Source organism: Cupressus sempervirens, chromosome 8 (assembly GCF_028749045.1).
Source record: "Cupressus sempervirens isolate cs-2001-9-10 chromosome 8, ASM2874904v1, whole genome shotgun sequence".
NCBI lineage: Eukaryota > Viridiplantae > Streptophyta > Pinopsida > Cupressales > Cupressaceae > Cupressus > Cupressus sempervirens.
In genome coordinates, this window is record NC_143125.1 from 708,071,496 (window position 1) to 708,095,082 (window position 23,587).

At 32.2% G+C, this 23,587-nt stretch overlaps 1 long non-coding RNA gene across 1 annotated transcript; it reads right to left on the reverse strand.

Moving 5' to 3' along the window:
- Nucleotides 1-1,534: 1,534 nt before the first annotated feature.
- Nucleotides 1,535-8,195, reverse strand: LOC149544394 (uncharacterized). Its single transcript, XR_016355282.1, has 2 exons — nucleotides 7,945-8,195; nucleotides 1,535-2,257 (listed from the first exon to the last, which is right to left on the reverse strand). It is a non-coding gene; the product is annotated as an uncharacterized LOC149544394 (long non-coding RNA).
- Nucleotides 8,196-23,587: the final 15,392 nt, after the last annotated feature.

A 23,587-nucleotide genomic window follows, 5' to 3' on the forward strand; every position in this document is an offset into this window, starting at 1 on the left:
GTTTTATCACCATAATACTCCTACCGAGTGGGATTTGAGCCTAACCCACATAGATCATGCCTAAAATCACGTGATACAATAATTTATATTTTATTCACCATCTCACGTAGGTTTTAACCTTTGAATCCATATGAGTTACACTTATCTTATCCATCTCCAACCACTATGCATATTAAAAAAGAGAAAGATAAGGCCCAAGCTTTCATTCAACATTTATAGACTCTTTAGTCCAAACTAGTTTAGATTCTCCATAAGAATCAAGGAAATTTTTTTTTATGGATTCTCATCATGTCCCTCATACTTTTCAAGCTGGGGATATATTTTGGTTATACTTGTACAAATATCATTTCCAAGAGAAAGCACATAGTAAGGTCAAGCCACTTTTCTATGGGCCTTACACCATTTCTCAATAAGTATTTGATAATTCTTTTTGACTTGATCTTCTAGGTCAATTATGCATCCATGATATTGATGATGTTGATATTCTAAAGCACTACCATGAGTCAACACTAGAAATTGAGCCCCCTATCAACCATCATGCACATATTGTTCATGATTTTTAGCTTTTGCTTGATTTTGATAATGTTTTTGATACAAAGACTCATTACATGCAACATGGCTTCACCACTTCATACCTTGTTGCAAAATAAGGTCAACTTCTACATCAAGCTCAATTCTCTCACCTTCATTTGTCTCAAGAGTTTTTGTATCCTTTACGAGCATTGGAGTACAATGCCCATGTTGTTGGGAGGAATGTTGAGGATTCATAGGGTATGCATATAACATATAAGTTATTATTTTTATTATTTTTAATCCTAAGTGTCAAAAATTAAAGTAAAATGTAATGTTAGTTTCCTAATTGTTAACAGGTTAAGCTAAATTAGTATATGGTTGTATTTGTTACTCTTTGTCTTCTTACATTGATATTTGGAAAAACATATATTTTTTGTTTTATTTCCTTCTCACATATAGATTTGAAAAATATCTTCAAATCATTTATTTTAGACATATTAGTGCCTATAAATTTGTAGCATTCTTTTCATGGAGGCATATTGGAAATAATAAAATTTTATAATTTTGTTTGTAGAGAATATTGTTTGTGATTGGAATTTTCTCTATGATAGTACATGTTTTATTTCATTGAAATTGAATCTTTGTTTTGTTGCTCAAACATTTTGTTTTTCCATATCATTATCCCAATTGTAATATTAATCTTTTATTAAAATATTGTCTACATCTATTTGTGGTGAAATATAATTGAAGTACAATATAAGTGAATGAATTAGATTGTGTTCAATTGATTGATTTTAATTTGTTTTTTCATTTTCATCCTTTACTGAAAACAATTTAAACTACTATAACTTATGTTTTTAATAGAAATGTTCAATCCTAGTAAATCTTTCTTTTGATCTTGATTATCTTACACACCTTAAACTTGAATAAAGATAAATAAGTGACATATTTAATTTTATAATAATATTCAACTATATATTCAATCTTTTTAACTAAAAACTAATTTAATTTATTAAAACTATTTTAAGAATAGTCTTAAAAATATATAAAATTACTTCTTAAAACATATGTTTAAATTTATTTTGAAAAACCTCTTATCAAGAAACTATTAACAACTAAAGGTCTCAATAATAATTCAAATCCGTTTAATAAGAAAATAAATTATAGCCACGATTATCTTTTGACTTCATTTTTTTCTTCTTCAATGATATGGAGACTCATATCACTCTTACCTTCAAGGGTACCCTTCACTACCATCTCTAGTTTCTTAATGGAAGATTTGTAAAGAAAACCCAAATACTCAATTAAACTATCTTGTGAACTATCAATCACAGGGCTCACTTCAAAACACCAAAGTACTAACGTTGTTCTGTCACCAAAATTTAAGAGTTGAATGGTATTTGTGTAGCCTTCCAATCCAACATTGCTTGATTCCATAGTATAAGTGTATGTGTAGTTTTTTGAATCTATTTGAGACAATTTTTCTTTAATCCATGCCTTGTTTCCATCTATTTGTGGGAACATGTCTCCTATAACTTCTCTCACATATCCAACCTCACCATCCTTTCCTTCCATATCATTACATTGTTCAACCATTGGCATCCATTCTGGTAATTTATTGCTTTGAGAAATCATTTTCCATACCATATTTAAAGGTGCTTCTACTATTCCTTGGATTGAACCATGCCATTTGGTTGAAACCAACGCCTCCATATGTACAAGTTTGGAACTAAAATGAGAAAACCTACGAAAATAAAACATTTGAAATATTAGAAAATATTAGCTAAAATAATCTATAAAATAAAATATATTTTTCTCAAGTGAATATCAATTATTTGATAATATAGACAAAATTAGAAAAAAAAATTGGATTCTTTTATTGCCATCCATGAGTATATTAAATTTTTGCATCTATATATTTATTTTGTATTTAAAAATAGAGTACTGGGAAAATTGAACATTCTATTTTATCCAACCAAAGTTTCATTTGGCATTAGATTATTTATTTTTCTTTAAAACTTCTATAAATCTACATTTTATAGAATTGGAGAATCATTCTTGGTTCAGATTGCGATGAATTCAAACTTCATAAAAGAAATTATAGAAATTTGAAGAAATTGAGTGACCAAGAGGTAATTAATGAGGAAGAAGGGACACTATGAAATTTAATCTATGTAGTGTTGGCTTATATGAAAGTTGAAAAAGAAGATAACACAAAGAAATAACATTTACAATTGTTTACATGAAATGTTTAAAAATTTTCAAAATATGCACTGGAGTGTTTTTAGTAAGAACTTTAGAGTTATCTTTCCAATATTATTTTGATATTAAAAGTAACCAAAATAGGGTGGTTGGCTGAGAGAGAAAAACAAGAGGTGGGGTCTCTTACAACAGAGCAACAAAAAGAGTAAAACCAACATAGTGACACCTTAGTCAATACCCTTTTTTAACATCAAAGACAACCACCTAAGAAAAAAAGCCATCCAAAAAAATAAACTACTAACTAGAGAAAAATAGTCTTGATACCCTTCCAATATTGTTTAAATAATATTAAAGCATCCAAAAAATCAGGGGGCTAGCCATTACTAAAACCCTAGGGACAAATCATTCACAACATATGAGAAAAAATTAAACTACTAACACATTTGCAATCCTACTCTTTAATAGTAAAATCAGATTCCCCAACCTACTACTAGCAATTGAGAGTATCTAACAGAGTATCATAATTACTGGTAATAAAAATAAAATAACTTGCAACCAACATATTGTTCTTCCTTCTAATAGTCTTATAAGCATATCTATTATATCTACGAACAATATATCTATTGTAATTACTTAAGAAAAAAATAATAAAATCTATAAGGTCCATTAGCTAGTCGAAATAGTTTAAGGCTGGTGCATACCTACAACAACAAGTCCAAAGAACATAACATAAAACATAATAAATCGAAGGCTTAAATTGTAGCCTTTTCCTTTTCCCCTTTTTTCCATCAAAGTCCAATTGTTAGCAAGGAAACCATATAATTTCTTTGAATCCTCTATGTCGAGACCTTCACCTTCACTTTCCTGGTGCATAAACTAGACAGTAGTAGCAACAACTTGGGTTGCATTCAAAGAAGAACTAGAGAGTGTTCTAAAACTCTTTTCCAAATTAGTGAAATGGGCATTGAGGGCATCCATCTCGCGTTTAGTGTCCCCAACCAAACCGGTGCCTTTTGGAAACCAACACATTTTCCTTTAGACATCTCTAACTCCTAAACCTACATCACATTAGGGTTAGCATAAAATATATCTCTTTATCTTTTCTCAATCCTCATAGGGAGGAAGCTATCATTAGCGAGGTATTTTTAGCAGTATAGGGAGGAGGGATAGTAGTGGAAATGAATTCAAATGTATTCATAGTGAAACTAGCAGACACATGGGTGGTGTCCTAACTAACCTTCTCTATGTTTCCTTGATTTTAGCATCCTCTGAGTTAGAGGTATTTTTTTCTAGCCCCACCTCAATGTCCTCTTCCTCCTCTCCCATTCTCATTTTCTCACTCACCTCCTTCTCACTAGCCTCCAACCTCGACTCCTCCTTATTAGCATACATTTTTTTGTAAGCCTTCTATTTTTGTCTAGCCCTACCTTTGGCCAACCTACTTGACCTTCTAGGACCTCCATCATTCTCTTCTTATGTATCAACAAGGTCAATTTCCACCAATTTTTTCAATTTAGGGTTTTTCATAATCTAGGACCCATTTGAAGTCTTTTTGTATTTTATGGAATTACTAGACAAGGTAGAAGAAGGGGAAGGATGAATAGTGGGGTTCACAGAACAACCCCCACCACCGATACTAGTAGGATTTTGTGGGCCCTAGTTATTAGCTAAGGTGACACAATGAGGATGACACATGGCCAAATGAAAGTTATAAAGACAATGGATAAATACCTTGGTTCAGAATAGTGAAGCTTTTACCTTTCTTCTTTCTATCCCTAACCTCTAACATAATGGCTTCAAGATCATATAAAAGGAAAACCATAATAGAGACAACATCATGATGCATAAAATGGTTCAATAGTGAAGCTTTTACCCTTCCGATATTGTTATTCTCAATGAATGTTCTTATTTAATATAACATCTCCTTCATTGTTTTGTGAAGATGTGTAACTTTTGTGCAGTATAAATTCATACATGGTTATCACACAAATATATTGAATGTTAGAATTTATAAACATTAATAGCTAGATATGGAGCTATTTCCATTTAGATTTATTAAAAAGAATTTTTTTGGATTCAATTATTTTTATGTATTTTTTTCCATTAACATTTGGATTACATTCTATTATCCAATGTTGGGATGCTAAAGAGCTTAAGGAGTGAAAAAATAAGTTGATGTAAATACATAGATAAGATAAAAAAGGATAAAAGGATGGGTATAGGAGAAAGGATGCACATGGGGCAATTTGTAGGAATGTGACGTGCTACTAAAAAAATTACTTAGTTTTCTACACCTTGAGCTCTTTAATATCTTGATGATTGATCATAGTGTGGTTTGAAATGTTAATATGGAAGATACATACACAATTGAATCTAGAAGTAACAAGAAGAAAGTATATAAATAGCTTACAAGTTTAAGACTAGATTGAAGGTTCAAGGTCACATATGTAGAGATTACAATCAAGTATATAAAAATAAACTACACTAGAGTGAAAGTTAGTTTCTAGCCTATTATAATTTAATTATTCTAGCCTATTCAAATTCAATTTAGTTATACCTATTTCAATTTCATAGATTTGACTACGATCTCTACATATGTGATCTTGAACCTTCAATCTAGTGTGAATTCAAAGTATGTGATCTTTTTATATACTTCATTTTTATTGTTTCTAAATTTAATTGTCAATGTATTTTTTGCATTAATGTTTTGAGCCATACTTTGTGACCCATCATCAAGATGATTAAGAGCTCCAGTTGTAGAAAAATAAGTTTTTTTTGTACTTTGTGTCACATTCTACATATTGTTCCATGTTGACCCTTTTCCCTATACCCCTCCCTTCATCCCTTTTTAGTTATTTTCTAGCCTATTAAGCCCTTAGAAATAAAACAAACTTCCCAATGCCTATGGAACATAGGGAAGATGACCCATTAGTTGAGCACCCAACCTTTTTGCTTTTCAAAATCCTACTTGGAAATGTCAAATCACTCCCAATTTTCACAGAAGCTTACTTGACAAGTCCTCTGCTTCTAACTAAGGTTTCAAGGTCACATCAACAAATATAATATCACATTAGCATGTTTCTTTCTAGGGTCTCCAAATTAGCCCCAAAAAGTTAAGACCAATGGTCATGCAAAAAAGGCACCCATACATATGCAATTGATTTGGCATCACATGATTGTTTTCTTTGTACAACTAAGGTTACATTTCATTCAATTGTGGTTAGCCTTCATTGTAATAACAACTTTAAAGTAACAATTGTTATTCCAATATAATTTTAAAAAAGAGAGCATTAAAACAAGTAGTATATATATTAGATGGACAAGTGTAGATGTCAAATCAATGACTTCTATTATAGCTAGACAATAAAAATGATGTGACAATGCCTAAACAACAAACTAGAACACGTACTTTACAAAGGGGAACAATTTGATTTTTTTTGCAATCATCTTTATACTTTTTATGTTTTAGTTGGCTAGTAATCACAAATTTCTTTAGTTATATCAAAACAATTTGTTATTTTTTTAAAGACTACACAATCAAATTCAAAAACTAATTATCTTTTTCTCTCTTATTGTAATGATGAATCGTGAAGTGTGATCTGAAATGTTGATGATAACAAAAAATATATAATGACTTGATTTTGCTTTTGGATTTGACTGTGCATTTTTTTTTGTCATCAACTTTAGATATTAGATGGACAAGTGTAGATGTCAAATCAATGACTTCTGTTATAGCTAGACGATAAAAATGATGTGACAATGCATAAACAACAAACTAGAACATGTACTTTACAAAGGGAAACAATCTGAATCTTTTTGCAATCACCTTTATACTTTTTATCTTTTAGTTGGCTATTTAGTCACTACTATGGCTATACAACCACAAATTTCTTCAGTTATATCAAATCAATTTGTTATTTTTTTAAAGACTACACAATCGAATTCAAAAACTAATTATCTTTTTCTCTCTCATTGTAATGATGAATCACAAAATGTGATCTGAAACATTGATGATAACAAAAAAAATATAATGACATGATTTTGCTTTTGGATTTGATTGTGTATGTTTTTTTGTCATCAACATCTTGGATCATATTCTATGATCCACCATTGGGATGAAAGAAGGATGTAAGATGCATGATGATGGATCACAGAGTGTGATCCGAAACATTGATAACAAAAAAACATACACAATCAAATCCATAAACCAATTGTAAAGTAAAAAAAGATGTTTAAATGACGGTAACTAAAGGCCACTACCTACCATTGGAACACATTCAATAGTAAGATCTTTCCCCTAATAGATAAATTTGGAATTAGCATCACTTCCCAGGCTGCAATTCTGATCCCCAAAAGTGATATTTAATTATTATCCACCCAGTCTTCTGCAAAACTACAGCTTGCGAGTCTTAAATTGATAGGCTGGGGTCTCAGCCTCATCCAACCCGACAAAGAAAGTAGCCTAGGTAAGATCCCATTGACTTTTATGTCCAAAGCATGCATGCCTTGGGAAGCACAAACTCCCAACAAAAATCGATAGCCACATGAACAGGGTCGAGTTTATACAGGGACAACTCCCCTCCTGACAATATGGGAAGAATCCCAAGCTACTAACACCACATGTAAACATCATGCAATATACACACAAACACCATGCAATATACACACACCCATAAGCAAATACATACACACACCCACAGGGCAACCTGCCATATATACACACCTATATAGACTGCCCGCATGCAGATACACAATATAGGTACATCTTGTTGGCTATTCATTCAGAGCTCTGACAAATTCTGGCCTGAAATAATTTATAACTGAAGTGCTTAAGTTAGTAAATGACTGATATAGCAGGGACGGCGCAGATTCAATCCAAAATGCTTGGAATGAATTCACAACAGATCTTGGGTTTTTTCCAGAGGATTGTCCTCTTCATTATATAATGATTTTGCAATTCAGAGTGGAATGAAACTCTGATAACAAACTGCAAAATTCGTGCAGGATGATCACGTAGAAATGATTATCAAGATTAATGGCAAACTAGTTTTCTATCCCACCCAAATAATGAGATCATCAGAACCTTCCCGTGATATTTATAATATAGAGAAATAAATTCATGGGTGCAGCAGAATCTCTGTGATTAAATCAGTCAGATGAAGAAGGAAAACGATAAGCATGATAATATTTAATGAAATGGGTACTCTTAATTTTTGCAGAGATTCATACCTGGAAGTCCTGAACCGATCTGATCTGATCTGAGAGGCCCTCGTGCACAATCTGAAAATATGCTAATAAAGTATAGGCAGGACTATATTAATATCGGCTTAAACATAGTAAATTATTGTTTGTAGATGAAGATATCATCGATATTTCTGTGAATGCCCTCATTAATCGAGGATGAAAGTTGGCGATGACAGAGAGTTGAGAGTACCGAGGAAATGGGTTTGTCTTGTACAAGAGAATTGATTTAAAAATTATTGTTCATATCATTAATATAATGTCATAAATGTATAACTATAATATGCTAGAGGAGGTTATAGAAAGTAGATGAGATTAGGTGTGAATATGAAAATATGTAGTTGACTTTGTGTACTGTTCTTTGGTGGGTACACTCAACAAACCCACCTGCAAACTTTTTTTTGTGATTGAAGGCTTGATTTTCCTTGGTAGATTCATAGGCATTGGTGTTCTTGGCAATGCCTTTGACAAAATTCATGCCCCACATGTATATATTTATTTTTGGGTGATGATCTCTAGGTTTATTTAACATGTCATTAGATGTAAGAAAGGCATTCTAGTGCGTAGCAAAGGGTTTATGTGTCTCTGAACTCACCACTAAACAATGTTAGAATAGAGAACTTGAGTACCTATGTATTCGGAATGACTATTATATGTTTGTCCACTTGTAGAGGTGAAAAATGCATGGTGTAATACAAGGGTGTATGTGTCTCTCTATTCACCATGAAACAATGCTAGAATGAAGAACTCGAGTATCTTTGCTTTCCAGGAATGACCATTATATGTTTGTTCATATGTAGAAGTGAGAAGTGCATGTGGAGATGCATAAAACTATATTAAGTATTTGGGATCAAATAAAATTATAATTAAGTTATATAAATGAAAACGAGAAGAGCTTGTATATATACAATAGTGTAATATATTGATGATACTAATAAAGAATGGCAAACATTTTGTTTTGTGTAACAAGGAATGTTATTTTTTAATACAAGTATTGTGATCTATTTAAGAGTTAGCAATTATACGTATAATAATTAAATTATGTAGGTTTAAAATTAAGTTTTTTAATATTATATTTTAAAAAATTAGGCAGGTCTTATTCATTATATTTGTAATTCTAATGTTGAAATTACCATCTTAAATCTAATGGTTTTTTCTTCAAAATGTATTTTTGTGTAAGTATTTAAACAAATTGGTACTCAAAAGTAATAGTAATTCTTGTTATCCAAAGTGAGATTTCACATATTTTCTTGATGATAGTCAAACTAGATATATTGATTCAATGACATTTGAAATGATTAAATACATGCTTAGTAAAGTGCAATTGTGTCTATATATTCTTATTTATGCAATTTTTGATGTTGTGATTGCTCTAAGGGATGTTGTATAATATTGTGTTCCTTTTTAATGCTCTTGTGATATGCTAAATAACTATGAATTGTGCTCTTGTATGCAACACTTCAACTTTTCATGTTTATGTCAAATAATAACAACCATATACAACCTTAATTAGCTTGACCCCATGATTATTTTTTCTTTGAGAAAGTGGGGTTCAAGATTACATATGTGGTTCTAAATGTGACGCAGTCCAAGGTAGGAGAATCACCAACAGAGATATCCTAGCCCCCAACAAATAACCACACAATGGAAGATAAATAATAACACAGATATTTAGATCCAAAATAATGCCAATTCTCATAATATAATTATAAGATTTACATCCAACATGCTCGACTATAAGGCCTTTTGGGTTACGACCAAATAAATAAGCAATTACAATAGTAATTCTGCAAGATCTTGTAAGATCCAAACCCTAGCTAGCCCAGATCCACAATCTAGTAGAAACCCCAAGAAGAATCTAAACTTGTGCTCATAAGCCACCAAGCAACCTTCTTGTTTCCCAAGCTGCAACTACTAGTTCTTCTCAACTTCTCTCTTCTTAGCTACCCCTCTCTAGCTAACTTCCTCCATGCTAGATGATGAATAATGACAAGATAAGAACCTCTATTTATACCAAACCAAGTCACAAGTCGGCCTAGCAAGTTACATTAAATAAACTCTCAAACCACAAGTTACTTTAAATAGTGTCACCTATTAAATGCCTTTTTCCCTCTTTGGTCCATTTTATTTATTTATTTTTCTTCTAATTTTCGTCATTTTCTCTCTCCTCCACAATTTTTTTCCTCTTTTTTTTTTCTTTTGTTTTGAATTTTTTTATTAAATTAATTATTTTCCCCATTTTATGAGTCAAGATGCTCTTGCATTAGACTCCCCAAGTAGATAGAAAAGTATGCCCCACACATTGATGCCAAATTAAATATATGCAACCATCTTCATCTTCATCAAATGCTTTCACTCCATCAGGGAAAATAGAACAAATACAAAAATCACCCACATCTGCATCCATTTGTCAAACACTAGAGTCTCAACCATCCAATCAACATGCTCACTACCATGAACAAACTATACATAATGCTTCATCAAAAAATTCTCATCCATACTGGAAACTAGTGAATCCACACCAGCAACAATAAAATCCACATCAGCACAATATGTAGCTCCTCAGCAACACATGCCAAACTCTCAATACCAACAATCTCATTGCTCACAAAAAGATGCTCTGCAACATATAACTCATCACCGACATCAACCAAACTATCCACAACCAAGTGCTCTGCAATTTCCATGTCAAACTCATCCAATTGATCATGAAAACCAATCTCCATCCCAACATCAACAAAGTTAGGAATCTCTTCAGTAACAACCACAAGTTGCTCTATAGGTTTCACATCAGACTCCACAAATAGATCAATAAAACCAACCTCTTCCTTGACCTCGCCATGTTGTCTTCATTCTTAAAGAAGTCTTCTAATTGGCCAGACAACTCTCTTCCAGATTGGTAGACTCTAGCTCCATAAATAGCTACAGAATTCAACCATCGCTTAACTCAATCGATCAATCTAGCTTCAAACTGAACTAGCATCTCTGAAAGCCTTTTCTCCACCACATCATGAAGAATTGTAATCATCATAGGATCTTCTAGGAGACATCTTCTAAGATCTTTAGAAACCCTCTTAAATAAATCCTTTGCATGCACCTTGTGACAAACTCAAATTATTTTCAAGTTAGATCACAACCTTGTTAGAAATAGATAATACTAAGAGGGGCGAGGAGGAGGGGGTGGGGGCAGGGGCGCAGGGGTGTGGGAATCAATATTCTACAAAATTTTGCCCACTACTAAATATTGTTAATTACTTTATAACTTGCATATGGAATTAAACCAACAATGTTGAATAGTATACATAACCATGTACATAGAGAACAAATTACACCATTATTTATTAACTAGAGAAACCCTAACTAAGGCAAAACTCCAATGGGGATGATACCCACTAGATGATTCACTAAACAATAGGATCCTGTTAAGGATATTGACCATGTTAGGAGTCTATGAAATACATATGGTGTCTCAAGTCCTTGTTAGATGACTAGGCCTTATTAGAAGCCTCGGCCCTGTTAGGAGTTAATAGATCAAATACAATGTATGCAAGAAGAGCCCACTGCCCTAACATGAAATTATACAATTCAGTTCTTCACAAGAGTAGGTATACATACAATACTTTCTCACTACTGTAATTTTCACTTCTTCTGATCATATATCAAATCTCGCATCACATAAGACTCATACAATAGTTTGCATATCTCATATAGCACATAGATTACACATCTAACTTCTCATTATCTACACAAAATAAGATCTTTACTTATACCTTGCATATTAGCAAAACTCTGCTCAGTCAACCTTTATGTCTTTACACACTTGACATAATACAAAATAACTTATGGAATAATATCCACATAGTTGGCTCATCATGACTTAGTAATTATTTTTTTACCAAAATAATTCCTTAATCCATACAACTTTGATTATCGGTATGCTTTGTTTTGCTCTATCAAATACCTGTACTATTATTTCAACTATAACTCATGTCGTACTCTCTATATACACCTACACACTGGTTCATGTCATCATGACACTTTCATAGATATTTCCTCAATTACACATAAGCTAACTCTCAATGAGTCATCTGTACACATCTCATCTGTCTCTATACTACTATAAACTGTCTAACACTTAGATTATTTTCTAACTCTAAATGCATAAATGAAATGTTGAATATATGTTGCCATAAATGACAACTATCATGACATCTATCTGACCATATTGCCAACAATCTCTCCCTTTGGTATTGATGGAAACATTTGGGAAAATTGGCTAAGTCCCAAAATGATGTCATACATAATAAAAAACAAATAAAGTATCTACACAAAATTGGCTTCAAAACATAACAATTTTATTCATGTTTTGATGGATCATTACATTCCTTATCACTCCTTTACATTGACACATAAGTGTAATCCCCCTTATGTATACAATATACAATTTAAAACTATACAATTATCCTTTACATATTACTCCCTCTTTGACATCAATGGAAAAGGTGTCAAAAATTGTATCAACAAAAACTAGGTGGCTTGCTACTGATCAACTTGATATTTTGGAAATAATCTGCATAAATAAGTTTTAGCTTGTCCACTCCCTTCTTTTAGTTCTCCTTCACTATATCTAAAATACTGATTAGTGTGCATAGTGCATAAGATGCCACTTCAACTGCACTCAAGTCAGTATAGGCAAACTTGTCATAGGAAGTCTTTGTTACAAAACATTCCTCTAGTTGCCTCTACAAAATGTTGATCTTTGCTAACAAAATTTCTCTAAGACTAGAGAATCTCTTTATTGCCTTCTCCTTGTTAGGTTCCAAGCTTCTGATCACACCATGGATCTTCTCCACATCTATTCCACACTCTTCAATGCTGGTCTCTAGGAGTTGTAACTTTGTAGTGAGTGATTCAAGTTCACTCATCATACCCGTAATTTGAATCTCAAAGCTAGTCGGGTGTTTATATGACAAAAAACACTATCCATACAATCATTTTCCTTCATCAATATGTTTTCTTAGTTCCTTGATGCTTCCATCCAATCTGTTTAGGCCATTTCTCACATTAGTGCATATTGTATCAAATAGTGATGCATCATGCTTTGCCTGTGCTTGCGTTGAAGCTACTTCTACTAAAGTTGTGAAATCTTCATCAAAGATCTTCACCAACTCCTTGGCCTTTAACTGTAAGTCTAGATTTTCTATAGTTGTTTTAATTGTCTTCTGCATTCTATCTAAGACTTTAGTTTGTGTCTTCTCCAAAGACTTTACCAATTTATTCTTTTCAAATAACTTTCTCAATGAGCTCATCAATCCTTGTTGATCTTCATCATTTGATGGTACATATACTATTACTATTGAAGTTACAATGGGAATAAGAGTAATTGCATTATGTCCTACCTTCTTCTTCTCTTCCTTAGCTTTCTTCTTCTCTTCAATCAATCTTTCTGCTTCTCTCCTTGCATCTTCTTCAACTTTCTTCCTTTCCTCTTCTTCTTTCTTCTTCTTTTCTTCCTCTTTTTTTCTTCTCTCTTTTTTGTGTCTTTTTCTTCTTGTCTTTTCTTATCCTCTTCTTCTTTATTTTTCTTGTTCTCTTCTTCCTTTTTCTTTTCTTCCTTTATCCTCTTTTCCTCTATTATCCTTTCTTTTTATTTCTTCTTCTCTTCTTTCTTCTTGATTCTTCTTTTCCTCCTCTTGTTTCTTCTTTTCTTCATCCTCACCATCATATGAGCTAGTATATGTTGTAATATTGTTGATATTTCCAATAATATTTACTCCATATCTTGTGAAAGGGTTCTCCTTAACATCTACAGTTATGCATGTACTATCCACTTGCATGGATTAAGTACCCATAACAATATGTGGTGGTGAGAGTGCCTGTTATGTCTTATATGCTTTGTCCTCATTACTGGAAGGTGTACTAGCTTGTACATATAGTGGGCTATCAGGCTTTGACTGAGAACTCACCTTTGGCACTAAGGTCATGAATTTCAAAATTGCATCCTCTATTTCCTTCCTTACATCCTCATAATTGCCTCCCATCATAAGAATTTCTCTTCTTTTATTCCTTAGCAAGGGCTCAATACCCTTAAAATTTTGTCTGAATCCTCCTTAGAGTCAACTTCACACAGTTTATTTATCATGTTGTGATCCTTAAACTTAGATCTTCTTCCAATACTCTCTTCTTTCTATTTATTAGCCTATTATATAGGTCTTTGGGTATCTTATTTTGAACATTCTCAAAATTCTTATACCTCAAAATCATGTTTCTTACAATGGTATTTTCTAATTGCCTTCTATCCATATTACTATACGAACTATAACACTTATTTAACTATACAAAATTGCCATCATAAATTATTTGCATGCTTAGGTTCTCTACCTTTGGTTTTCTAGCTATTATTTTTCCTTCTTGCGCATCTTGCACTATCGACATGTCTCCAACTTCATCCTCAAAACTTTTAGATTCACTTATTTGCATCATCTTCCTCCTCTTTCCTATTCCACTAGTGGTTTGCTTGACTCTTTTCTTTGATTATGGTGCAGGTTCTTGCTTAACCTTTACCAATCTCTCTAATTTTCTCTATGCAATTGTTGCTTCCACTTCTAGCTACCTCTTAGTCTGGTCACATCTTTCTCTAACTGGTTGCACTAGTGCAACTACTACATATGGTGCTATGGGAGTCTACACACATGGTTGTGCTATAGTCACAACTTTTGAAGGCCCTACAATAGTAATAGGAGTTGTTGCAATCACTTCAGTCTGTCCAATTGCTTTCATCTCCAATGCAATGCCTTTGGCTTCATTAAACTCCTCTTTGGTCATACCTAATTCCTTGAGGATGAAATCTATCACCTTTTCCACTTTCTTCTTTCTTTCCTTTTTGTGTAGTTCTGACTAAACTATTCTCATTTGCTCCTCAAAAGCTTCCCATCTAGGGCACTTTGTGTCCTTTTCTGATTAGAGTGTAATCTATAAATACCCTTCTATGAGCTCTACACTCATCTCATGTCCCATGGGCTCTATAAATTTAACCCTTGGTACTACAGCTTCCATACAAGTGTTGTCTATCTTCACCATGAAACATAACTCTTCCTTGTACTTTTCTACCATAGAGGGAAGTATTCTATACCTTAGTTTCATTTCCAACTGGAAACTTTCATCATTCTTTCAATGTCATCATCTCTGACATTCTCCAACTTTGATTGGTAGCATTGAGTCACTATCTTCATTTCACACTCACTACTATCCCAATTTTTCATTCTAGGAAACTTTGTTGTAGCATAGAAAAATAAATGAGTCAGTAGGGACTCAAATCTAAAAAATACACTCTTTGTTTTCTTCACCTTGGCAATGTTATCCAACAATTGCAATATGATAATCTCACTTAGATTAACTTTTCTTCGTTTCACTGCCATTACATAAGTTGCATGAAAAAATCTTGCTGATACTAAGTTAACCCTTGATCCATGGTTGAACTTGTACCCTAATATCTTGCTTAATATATTTACTCCTCTATCTTAAACAGAGTCTACCTTCATGTTTCTTGCATCAAACCTTGTATTCAGATTTGTTTCTACCATTTTCCTTACATTCTTCCTATTAATAGGATTACAACCTTCATTACTCAATCTTGTGACCTTATGAATTAGGTCATTTTCAAGAACTATCTACACATCACCTAGCCATATCATATCATTGTGTACCCTACTCAGAATGATTTGGGTCCAATCATGATTATCAAACTCTGTATAAAATATATACTTTATTAAATTCAACTCACTCAAGTGTGCATACTCAAATTTCAAGGTTAGGTCACTATTATACATGGTTCCCAAATCTTTGTGAATACCTTCATCTCCTATGCTCTCAATCTTATAGTGAATGTAGCTTTTGATATCCTCAACATGAACCACATTCTCTAGAACTTGCAAAAATATGCCCAATAGGTCATCCAAAATAAAAACAATTTTTTTTTTCTTGAACACATACCATGGCCTATCACTCACATCATATACATTCCAACTAGCCATTGAATTGTAACTTTAATCACTAAATAACTAGATTCAAGCTTCACAAACTACATTAAAATCACATTTTGAGGGCTTCTGCAACTTTGCGCTTCACAAAATTCTCTTTGCACTTCAATTTATTGTCAAATCGCTCTTCAATCACTCAAGACACTTCACATGAACAAATGGTACACACAATCTTGTTTACAATCCTTAATTCATTCCAAATCATACTACTGATTAAATGCATATCTACCACAAATTTAGATATTGTCTCTATTTACTACTAAGCTTGATTTCTCAATTCGTGCTCACTGTGATTATATCAAGACTTGCCCACTTGACCATAGCTTCCTCTCTATGTCCTTTACCTTTTGTTAATTGCACAACTTCTAGCTCTCTCTCTAACATCAGTTCTAACCCAACAATGCTCTTCCTTTGCTAGAAAAGCTTAATTCATAAAGGATGAGTCACAAACAATCTATGATTTCAACTTCCCTTCAGATGTATCAAAAACTGTTCTTCCAAAACTATACAAGAGCTTTCTAGATTACAAGCTTTTATAAATGCTTCCTTGAATTCATCAACATCTTTCTTAATTGCTTCCTTCTGACTATTGTCATTGCCATTTTCACTTCTTCTACCATTCTTGTTATTGTTCCTCCTATTATTAGGATTCCTATTAAAGTTTTGTCTATCCATTCTATAGAATCTTACTGTGTGTCCAAAATTATTGCATAATTGACATACATGTGGGTGAAAGCACAAACCTGTGTCACCCTTTTGTAAAGGAAAAGGCTAACAAAAGTATAACTTTTCACCTTCAATGACATAAAATTGGTATTATTATTTTGAATTTGAAAATGAAGTAAACTAATGAAATGGGTAGAAATGGATGAAGTTTAGGATTATAATTTTTAATAATTATTTGGAATAAGAATTGATATATTTTCCTAATTTTTTAAGACAATGTTTTAGTTGCTAAAAAATATTGAAAATTGGGGGTCTAGTTCCAACCACAAAACTATAAGGAAATAAATTTATTTCCTTTTGATCTCAAACTATGTTATAAATAACATATATAACTAGAACAATAAAAAATAAAAATCAGCTTTAGACATGTATTTTTTTTTTTATAATGATTCAAATTTCAACTCATTTGAAATTGATAGTTTTCATCTCTCACCACATTTTTAAAAACAAATATATTCTAACCAAGAGAAAAATTAAACATTCTAGAAGAGGGCTCTCTCCTCTAGAACGCCATATAATTCTTATATTTTTTTTGATATGATTTAATATTTTTTTCCTTCTCAAAACTGACATATTTTCAAGCATTAAAATATGTGCTTGTAGAATTTTTTAATTACAATATACTATATCTAATTAAAACACTATAAACTCTATATGTGAATATTCTTGATTCAGAGCTCTATAAAATGGTGTTTATATGCTGTTATAAAAATCATAAAAAATAGTAAGATTTATTGAAATGCCACTTTTTCGAAATAATTTTATTTCTTTAGTAATTGGATAGAAACTAGTACATAACAGGGTATACTTTAAGAAATCCCCCCTTTAGAAATGGTGTAAAAAATTGGTGAAAGGTGTAAAACACCTGACAAAAAAATTTAATTTTTGTGGCAAAAAATTTTATTTTACAAAGAAAAAATTATAATCTTCATTGGCGAATCAATCATTGTCTTTCAAACAATGTGTAAAATCTAGGCGAATTGTGTTGTTTTAAAACCACAAAAAATATATACATTTGCGAACAAAAAATAATTATCATAGTAAAATATTAATTTTTTGGGGGAATCATTTCATTGTATGGTAGCTTTTCAATTCACCCGTAGACCAATAGAAAATTCAGCTCTCAAATATTTGACACATTATAATATAAGAAAATCTAAAGCTCAAAGTACATGGAATTGAGTTGGCTTGATCATTTCTCAAAAGAACATTCATAATTTCATATAAAAATCTCACATAAGAATGTAAACCATGTCCACATGATCTAGATGAACCATATAACTAGAAGAACTATAAAACTATCAGGATCCCACAATTATAAGTATCCAGGCTGAAAGTAGATTAACTTCAACAAACAAAAACATAACAAAAGTATCAGTCAACACTTAGCAGGAACTTCACAGTGACACAATCTAGTTAATTTGAATGGAACTTTACAATGACCTTACTCAAGTTGTGAAGTGCAAAAGGATACACCAAAGAATATGTTCCCAATTAGAGAATAGGAAGTCGATCTAATTCTTGAAAATAAAATTATAAGACCCATTCTGTTTATAGGAAATTATATGCTAGTACTGCCTTAGTATTAAGTGAAGAAAACATGTTGAGTGAAGACTTTGGGGTCTTTGACACTTCATTGTACTATAAAAATAGAGGAACCCCTAAAAGCTACAGAGGCCAACAACCATCATGAGATGATAATAATCAGGAAAGCTCTAAAACTATATTCATGGTCCAGAATGAATATTCTAGATGAAAACATTGTAATTCTATAGTAAAATGCTTGAAAATGCATGGAAAATAGAAAACAAATATCAGGGAGTGCATAGAAGATTTATCAAACATGTAGAACATCCTTCTAGATCTTGATCAAAACATAACACTATAGATTTATATGCAAATATAATACAATAAAATGTCATATCTATCACAAATAACCATAAAAATAAAAATTTATACTTCATTTGATGTATGTTTCTCTTTTTACTGAGCTTAGTCACTTTCTTGAATCAAATCCTTTGGTAAACAAACAATTGAAAGGTGACAAAGAGTGATTAATGTAGTTGTCATCAAGGCCAACATAACATGAATTAACAAGTAATTCTTGCTAACAAATCCAGACTGAGAAAATGCATCACATCCCTGCATCAAAGACCAAGTCAATGAATCATGCACAAAATTTAGATTCTATAAAGACACACATACATGGTAACTATCTATTGACATATAATATATTCAAATATTCAAATCAAGATGTTGTTCTATATTGATCACATACTTGGCTGCATATCATGCATAAAACTGCCATTGCTAGAGAATTGATATGGCTTAGTTGAGTCATGAAAAATGTTGGACTGAGGAAGCCAATTGATTGCACAACCTGCACCATTTGTAAAATATGCTCTTAAGAATTAAAACAAGGCTTATGAATCTCTATGACTAAAATAAGATAACCCCAAGTGCTGAATTAGAAACCACACAAATTTAATTATGTAATTATGAGTGTTGCAACATCATTTCAGACTAGTATATGTAATTTTGAGCACTGAAAAAGTCATTTACAAATTGGTACATGCAATGAAAGGTCACAATTTTAAATCACTTTTTTTGTAGATTTTTACCAGTTCTTGCATACTAAAAAGAAGCACTGTCATTTCAATTTTATCATTATTGAGCTGAAAACAACACATTTTAAATAACTAAAGTGTGTGTGGCAACCATTTTTAACTTGATCAAATTATCAAACTATCTTAGAGATATCACTTGCTGTTTGAATTTTTTTGACATAATAATACAATTCTTTGTGCATTTCTAATCCCTATAACTGGTAAATAAGCAACAAGCTACAACATTTAGCTTAAGGCAGTTTTGGACTTTTGGATAGGAATTGTACGGAACAACAATAAATTGAATAAATTTCTAAGTTTCCCTTGCACATTTGGAGTTTATTTGATGGACTAGCCTTTCATTTATTTTGGTAAGGTAATATTGTGAGGTTTTGAATCAATTTTGATACATTTGTTAACAAGTTACAACTTCTATTGTTGCTATCACGTTGAAACATATAATTTTGCATTGTTTTCAATAGAAAATTGAGGAATCCATCCTATGAATGTTTATTTGACCCATGGGATGGACCCTATAATGTCTAACATGTCTAAATAACTCAAAAAATGCAAGAAATATGAAGAATGTAAGCCAAGGAGTGAGAATATGCATGTTTGAGTGGTAAAATGATTGTTTTGGGTACCCAAATTGATGCTAACTATTACACATCCGTACATCTGGCTAAATGAGGTATACTTTTTATTTGATATTCTTTGTATATGTGATGAATACATGGTGAATCTTGAATTTGGAGTCCTAGAAGTGAGTGATTGACCTAGATACCCTAATATTTGAGGGTTTTGAAGCAAGAATTTGGGGCTTTTGTATCTAAACACCTCATAGAGTGAAATTGATCAATGATTTCTCTAATTTGGCATAAATAATGATGATCCTATGAATTTCAAGGAGTTTGGAAAGGTATTGAGCATAGTTCCTTTGTAAAACCATCAAATTAGGCCTCCTAAAATAGAGACAGTCAAGTTTGTAGGCACATTTCCCTAGAAATTAATTATTGAGATTTGAGTATGTTGTACAACCCTAAAAAGGGTATCTAAAAAGGTTTTTTTTTTGTTGGGTCTTTTGGTAAAGTTTGGAGAAGAGTTGAAAAAATAGCAACTATAGGGCTAATTGGGGCTAATAGACCTAATAGGCAGTTTTGAAGAAATTGATTGAAGAGAGTTGCATAAGAGGTTGAAAGTGATTGAAAAACTTTTTTTACACCATTAACATTCACTTTAGAGGTTTGGAGGCAAGATTGAGTGATTTGAGGGTATTTGTCCTTTGGTATGTCTTAAGGACTAGTGGGAAACCTTTAAGATTGAAGAAGCATTTGTAGTAAACCACCACTTCTGCTAACATCAAAATATTCAAATAGACAAGGTTCATATAAATTATAGGTTGGAGGGCTAGGTGTAAGTGCAATCCAAGGAGTTCAAATCTTCATAAGATCAGACTACCAGCACCCACAGCCAATGTAAAAGAAAATGTTGGGAAGAATGTGTTTCAAGATAGACATCACATGATTCATGAAGAGAAAGAAAAGAAGAACTATTTCATAAGGAGTTAATTGATGTTGTGTAGATAGGTTCAAGGAAAATGTTAAGGAAATTAAAATAAGACTTGAAAATCTAATACAAGGGATACTTAAAGAGAGATCAAGAAAATCCTGGAATGTCCAATTACTTGTCATGACATTGGGTCAGAGAAGAGGCCAAATATGTGTCTTAAAATAGAAACAATTGCAACTTGAGTCACCATAAGATTTCACATAATACATCTGCCTACATATGAGTGCATTGTAACTAAACTTTACCTTAAAAAAAAAATTTCTAGGCTAGAGGACAAGCTTACTAGATACTGAAGATTCTTAAACTAGCTTTTCCTTCAAGATTCTTCTTCAATGAATCTCAATAAATTATGAAATTTACGACCACATGCAAGCCTATAGGATGTGAAGGAAATGAAGCCAACCATATGCGACAAGTTCAACAATACTTGCTATAGTATTCGTTCAAGAATCTTCTTGAACCAATCTGAATTTATTATAATAGTAGAAAGAAAAAGTGCTTACAATTCATTTTTTTCTATAGAGTACATCAATTTAAAAAAATGGCCAAACTATTAGCCCACATGTTATTCAGTATCTAATACATTCTTGAAGACAGGACCAACAAAGACATGCAATTCAGAAAACTACGACTGAAATAACCTCTAAAATTCTATAGATTAATAATGTATTGGAAACCATGTTTAATAATGTCATGTTCATTAGCAACAACAGAAGCTACTAATGCCCTATGTTCATCAACAGTAGCAGTGATGACAAGCATCCATAAATTGTAATTGTAATATGACTGAATATGGAAGAACTGAAGTAGAGTATAGCTATAAATACCTTAGAATTAAATGCTAAATCACTTCATTGACTCAGTCTCAAATGTGATGCTTCTATATCCCATATGGACTCCAGATCCTAAAACTGACTAGTACTAATAGGTTCCTCTTCATTCTGAGTTGGGTATTCAAAATCCATAAAATCATCATCTTCATTCTGACTCTAAGACCTAAATTCATCATTTATGTTGGAATCAGTAGTAGCACCACCATCTTTTGAAGTGTTGCAAAGGCCTCATCTTTCACATGTGGAATTCTAAATGGCCAATGACCTATTATAAGGAAAATTTCTAACATTGTATTGAGTTTCAAACAACCTCAAGCAAGTTTTCAAATTTTTGTCTAGTTTGTTTCTGACCTTTAATTTCAAAACCCCAATGCATTGAAAACTCTCTCATCTTCCACTGACTCTAATATCATTGTTTAACATAAATCAGCAAGTTTGAAATATTTTGATATTGAAGTACACAATACTTCACTTTGACTTATCCTTTTCTAGAGCTTTGTTATTGCACCAGGATCGAATGGATTCTCAAAGTTTTCCATTTGGTGTTTCATAAGCAATGCAAAATGTTTACATTGTTTTTCAAGATTATTTGAATCTAAGATTCCTTGTATTGGTTTTCTAGTACAATCTTTATGCTTTGAAAACCGTGTCATCAATTTGTCAAGCTTACCATGAAACAACTTTGCATCACTTTGATTATCTCAGAAGTGTTTCTAAAATTTAGGAAACACACAACTCATGGCTTCAAGAATTTCTTCTCGAGGGAATCTTTCATGAATCTCACTTGAAAATTTGTAGGAAATGGACTTCACATTTTCACTAACAGATTTAACAATCTTGTCAAAATCATCCTTTCTAACTGGTAGTACTCTACCTCTTTTGGTTGTCTTAGATTAGTGCATTGGTATTTGAAATCCTTTCACAAACACACATAGGTTATTTTTTGCATTGAATCATAAAAAATTCTCAGCATGATTCAAATCTATAATCATCTCCCACCTTGAAAAAATTGGGCTATGACTTGTGAGATCTGAATACAAAGAATCTAGAGCCATGCATGTCATTTTACGTAAATCACTATACTCAAGAATATACATAGTTCTGTCTTGGGCTTTCTTAACAAGTTTGTTCATTAAATCCAACATAGGGAGAAGACTAGCTAAAGTTAATAGGCTCTCTATATCACTTAACTTATTTAACAAATTAGGAGCTTTGTCTACTATAAGGTGTTGCTCATATATAACTCCAATCAAGGATTGATATTATGCTAGAACTCATTCTACTGGTCCATGCAAAGATATCCATCTGGTCTCAACATCCTTGACAATCTGATTTCCTATTGTAACTCCCTCAAAAAAAATCTTAAACTTTGCAAAACGTGTAGGAATTCTGCAAAAGTAGGAGTGGAGCTCACATATTAGATCTTCAACTTTTGACATAGTAGGAAAACTACTTACAATCTTATATGCTAAATTCATTCGATGTCCCATGCAGTGTATGCCAAGCATGTAAGGTGCAATACTAGTTTCTAATCTTGCAGAAAGACCAGTCCTTTGCCCTTGCATTACTGCAGCTCCAACACACACTAACTTCTTGGCAATTGTCAAGTCATCCATACCAGTAATTTCATTCAAAGCTTTCTTAACTTCTAAATATAATTTTTTTGTAGTTGAATTAGCCCTCATTTTATGAACACAAAGTAGATGAGCTTGATAGACATGTTCTTTTACAATATATTCATGCATACAGACCCAAGCAGTGTTATCTACTGTAGTGACTTCATCTAAGGATAATGAAATGAACTTGGATTCTTTTACTCTCTCCTATACATTTTGCTTTTCCACCTCAAAAAGACAAT